The 5,280-nt window shown below is 37.2% G+C and overlaps 1 pseudogene; it reads left to right on the forward strand.

Moving 5' to 3' along the window:
- The first annotated feature begins 294 nt into the window (after positions 1-294).
- LOC143643380 (large ribosomal subunit protein uL30-like) lies at positions 295-1,118 on the forward strand (annotated as a pseudogene).
- The last annotated feature ends 4,162 nt before the right edge of the window (positions 1,119-5,280 follow it).

The following is a 5,280-nucleotide window of genomic DNA, read 5'->3' on the forward strand; positions in this document are numbered from 1 at the left end:
TCCAAGGGTCAGTAGTGCTCCTGAAGGCTGTCATTCTTTGGAATTACTCAGCTCTCCCGTCACATGGTGATGTCCTTCTTTTCTCTTCCAGTTTCCCACTGACTTCCAGCTCCTGGCTTCCTCCTGTGGCTTCCTCTAAATAAGGCTTCCAGTAATCTGATTAAGACCCACCCTCATTCAATTGTACCACACCTTAACTAAAAATAACATCTCCAAGAGATCCTATCTACAATGAGTTCACACCCACAGGAATACAGATTAACAATCTGTCTAGCCTCTTTTCCTGCTGTAATCATGGAGGGTGTCAGCAAGAAGAAGGTTCCGGCCGTGCCAAAATCCCTTAAAAAAAAAAAAGGTTAAGAATTCTGCTGAACTGAAGATCAAGGGCTTCAGAAAGAAGTCTGCCCAAAAGATGCTTCAAAAGGCAAGGAGAGGGGTTCAGCAGGCAGAGTTCTTGCCTGCCATGCCAGAGACACAGATTTGATTCCCGATGCCAGCCCATGCAAAAAAAAAAAAAAAAAAGCAAGGAGAAAGTTTATGAAAAAGCTAAGCACTATCACAAGGAATATTGGCAGATGTACAGAACTGAGATTCAAATGACTAAAATGGCAAGAAAAGTTGGTAACTTCTATGTACCTACAGAACCCAAACTGGCATTTGTCATCAAAATCAGTGATATCAATGGTGAGCCCAAAGGTCTGAAAACTGTTGCAGCTCCTTCACCTTCACCAAATCTTTAATGGGAAACCTTTGTTAAAACCAACAAGGCCTCAATTATCATGCTGAGATTTATGGAACCATATATTGCATACAGGATACCCATGAAGTCAGTGAATGAAACAATCTACAAGAGTGTTTATGGCAAAATCAACAAGATGCAGATTGCCTTGACAGATAACCCTTTGACTGAACAATCTCTTGGTAACTATGGCATCATCTGCATGAAGGATCTGATTCATGAGATCTATACTGTTGGACAATGCTTCAAAGAAGCAAACAACTTTAAATTATCTTCTCCCAGAGATGGAATGAAGAAAAAGACCACCCATTTTTTAGGAGGGGGGGATGCTGGCAACAGAGAAGACCAGATCAATAGATTCATTAGAAGGTTGAACTAGGGTGTCTACTATGATTATTTTTGTAATTTGGTCAATTAATATGTGACTGCTTTTAAATTGAAAAAACAAAGAACTGTCTGAATTAGGGTACCTAATTTAGTCAAAGATAAAGTCTAAATGCCTGCAGAGGAGGACTGTCTTAGTTTCCCAGCAGCTAATACAAATACAATGGGTTGGCTTAACAACAGGAATTTAATGGCTCAAGGTCTCCAACCCTCCTGGGGTCAATAGTTGGCAATCTTTGTGGCAATCTTTGGGTTTCATTGGCTTTTCCATCACATGGCAATGCACATAGTGTCATCTTTTCCTGTCTCTTCCAGGCTCCACTGACTTCCACCTTCTTCCCCTTCTGGTGGCTTTCTCTGTGTGGCCTTCTCTATAAACCCTCCACTGATAGGATTAAGCCCCACCCTGATACAGTTGGCCACACTTCACTAAAAATAACATCTTCAAAAAGTCCTATTTGCATAGGAATGGATTTAAGATTGAGAGCATGTTTTGCTGGGATACCTACCACAAGGATGCTGACAGAAGTCTAGGACATGCAACCCTACAAAGGCTCAGGAACAAGAGTTATGTGGTTTGGAAGGTGGGAGTGGAGGATGAATCTGAAAACATGAGGACTGGTTTGAAGTTTTTGTATAAGTACCCCATACAACTAAAGGGCTATTTCTTCTCCATTCCAGCAAAAAACCCAAAGGTTTATTCTTTAAAGAAATTGATTCTGGAAGAGTGGAAGACAGGTGGTGGCGGGGGTGGGGTGGGGTGGGGGGTGTTGTTTATAAACCACACCTTTCCCATCCCAGGTGGGAAATTGTAGGAATCTTATCTGAAGAAAACTGTCAATTTAGGGAAAAGACTTTCTAACATTTTAGGAGTCCCCCAACAAAATATCCAGGTGTACACAAAACTACCTGGCAACAAGACCCACCAAGAACAGAGAAATTCTAGCGAACCTTTAGTCTTTACTTTAATGAACAATTATGAGTTCACAGGCATTTGAGAAATGCCTCCAAAGTGACAACCAAAGCAAAGAAGAAGAAAGAGCAGAGTTCCTTGTAATATCTCCCTAATATCATCTCCTTTTTCCTCTCCCCCTAGAGGGAACCATTTTGATAAACAAGTTACGTTATCTTTCTTTACCCTGTTTTTATAACTTCACATGTGCATCCAAAAATATCTAATATTGTTTCGAGTATATTCTCCAGTGTTATATAATGAAAACTTGTAAACATATAAGAAGGTTGAAAGAATGGTATAATGAATACCCCTATCCCCACACCTAAACTCTGCAATTAACATTTTACTCTACTTATTTTATCATGCATCTCTCCACCTATCAATCTATCTAACTTTTTCATATGTTCAAAGTAAATTACAGAATCTAATTACATCACTCCTAAGGAGTTCAGAACAGATATTATTAATTAGAATTCAATAATTGTTCATGGTTCTTCTTTTTCTCTTGAAGTATAATTTATTTACAGTGAAATACACAAATCTTAATTAAGCATGTTTGAGATTAGTTTTGGAAAATACATACACCTGTGAAACTCAACTCTCTATCAAAATATAGACTAATACCATTGCTCCAGAAAGTTCCATTATGCCTCTTTTTGATCAATCTCCACCCCACCCACCCACCACCCACTCTAGCCGCAGGCAACCACTGTTATGATAGTTTTGCCATTGCAGTTTAGTTTTTCCTGTATGTATGGAATTATACAATATGCACCCATTTTGTGTGAGGCTTCTTTCACTCAGCATAATGATTTTGAGGTTTGACCTCTTGTCGGTGTATGTCAGTGGTTCATTCCTTTTCGCTACTTAGTAATAATAGTCCATTGTTTGGCCATATCATACTTTGTTTATCCATTCATTATATGTACACATGATCCATTAATGTACATTTTCTCTCTAGAAGAATTACTAGTTCATAGGGTATTTATTTCGTTTTGTAAGAAATTGCTAGACCCATTCCCAAAGTAGCTGTGCCATTTTACATTCCTATAAAAAAAAAGTATCAGATTTCTGGTTTCTTCACATACTTGCTAACATACAGAATTGTCAATCTTTAACATTTCACTCCTGTGGTGGTTGTATGGGTTTAATATTTATCTGCCAAAGTAACTAAAAACATGAAAGCCTTTTCATCAAAGAGACCAGCAAAATTCTAACTTTTTTTTAGTTTTTCGCCCTCATCCTCCCTTTTTTCAGCAGATATATTTGAAGTTTTTCTCCTCCTTTTCTGATGTGCACTGAAAAAGTGCTCTTGAGAAGTTTTTTTCTGTTTTCTAACTTTTGCAGTAATATGGAATTTATCTTGATTTGCTTAATTCTCTGCATCAACACTTAAGACTCACACTGAATTTTTGTAATAGTGATTTCTCTGAACAGTCTACATTTAGAAAATTTCTACTGATAAATGCGTACATAGGAAAACATGACATACATATAACACCAGATAAGATTTAGTAGCCATCTTTTACTTTTTGAAGCCAAACTATGGTCATATTTCATTGTCAAGGGAGGCCCAATCTTTTTACTGCAAACCTTTTTCTACCTCTTCTGTGGTTATCTTTTTTTGCTACTTCACATGCTTTTTTGCCTTGAATTCATACCTAAATTTATTTTTCAACAAGTACTTTTCTAATGCCTACTTGGTCCAGTCTTGCTTCATTTTTGAGACAGACAACCCAGATATCACCTGGGTATCCTTGTCAGGAGGCTCCAAGCACAGAGACTAGGATGTTGGGTGACCATACAACTCACCAACCAAAATGAGGACACTTTGTACATGTGATAGATATACAACAAAGTGAACATATTGTAACTATACAACACTCTGGATTTTTAAAAACTGAACCCATGTGACTGGATATAAAAACTCAGAAATGGACAGCACAATACTACCCAATTGTAATGCAATTATGTTAAAACACTGAATGAAGCTGCATGTGAGGTATAGGTTTTTTGTTTTTGTTTTTTTTGTTTTTTTCTTTCTATTATTGTTTTAATTCTTATTCTGTTGTCTTTTTATTTCTTTTTCTAAATCGATGCAAATGTACTAAGAAATGATGAATATGCAACTATGTGATGTTATTAAGAATTACTGATTGTACATGTAGATTGGAATGATTTCTAATTGTTTTGTTAATTCTTTTTTTAATTAATAAAAAAAAAAAAAACTGAACCCATGTAACCTACACCTAGAGCAAGAATCAAAACATTATCAACACTTTTATATCAGTAGGGTAACCACTATTCTTAATGATGTTTACCTTAAATAAGTGGAATCAGTTAAGGTAAATAATTCCACCTGCAGAGTAACAAATAAATCTCAAAATATCAGGGGCTTATCAGAACAAAATGTATTTCCCATTCACACAAAGACAGACATGGATGCTCCTGATTGCTAGCTGATTTCTACCTGATAATTAAGGGGTCTAGGATCCTTCCATATAATGGCTCCAGCATCCCCTAGGAACACCTGCATACAGCTAGCAGAAAAAAGAAAAAAAGATAGTGGAAGCTTGCACCTAAGAAACTGTTATGAGCCAAACCTGGAAGTGGCACATATCACCTCAGCCTATATTCCACCGGACAGAATTTAATTACATGGCCACACCTACCTGCAAGGAAGCTGAGAAAAGAAGACTCGCTCTGTGTCCAGGAGGAAAAGGGAACAGATTTTGCTGATCATGTAGCAGTTTCTGCCACAGGCTGAAACTCTTCTAGTTGCTAGAGCAAATGATAAAATTCAAGCAAGGAAGTTCCACTTCCATTTTGTTATACCTTCTCAGCAATCTATCACCTAAGGTGCTGACTGAATACTCCTTTATAGTAATAATCATAACTTCTCCAGGAACTCACTTCACGTGTTTAATACTAATATTATATAGTGTTTACTGTGTGCCAGGCATGGTTCTAACTATATTATATACATAAACTCATTTAATCCTCACAACAATCCTGCGAGGTAGATATTATTACTATCATTCCCATTTCACAAGTGGGAAAATTGAGTCATGGAAAGACTACAGAACTGGTTCTGGTCACTCAGCAACTAAGCATAGATCTGAGATAAGAAATCAGCCCATTCAGCTCCACCATCTTTGCTTCTTAACTTAAACTATACTTCTACCCAAAACTGTGCCTACAA

This window comes from Tamandua tetradactyla, chromosome 8 (assembly GCF_023851605.1).
Source record: "Tamandua tetradactyla isolate mTamTet1 chromosome 8, mTamTet1.pri, whole genome shotgun sequence".
NCBI lineage: Eukaryota > Metazoa > Chordata > Mammalia > Pilosa > Myrmecophagidae > Tamandua > Tamandua tetradactyla.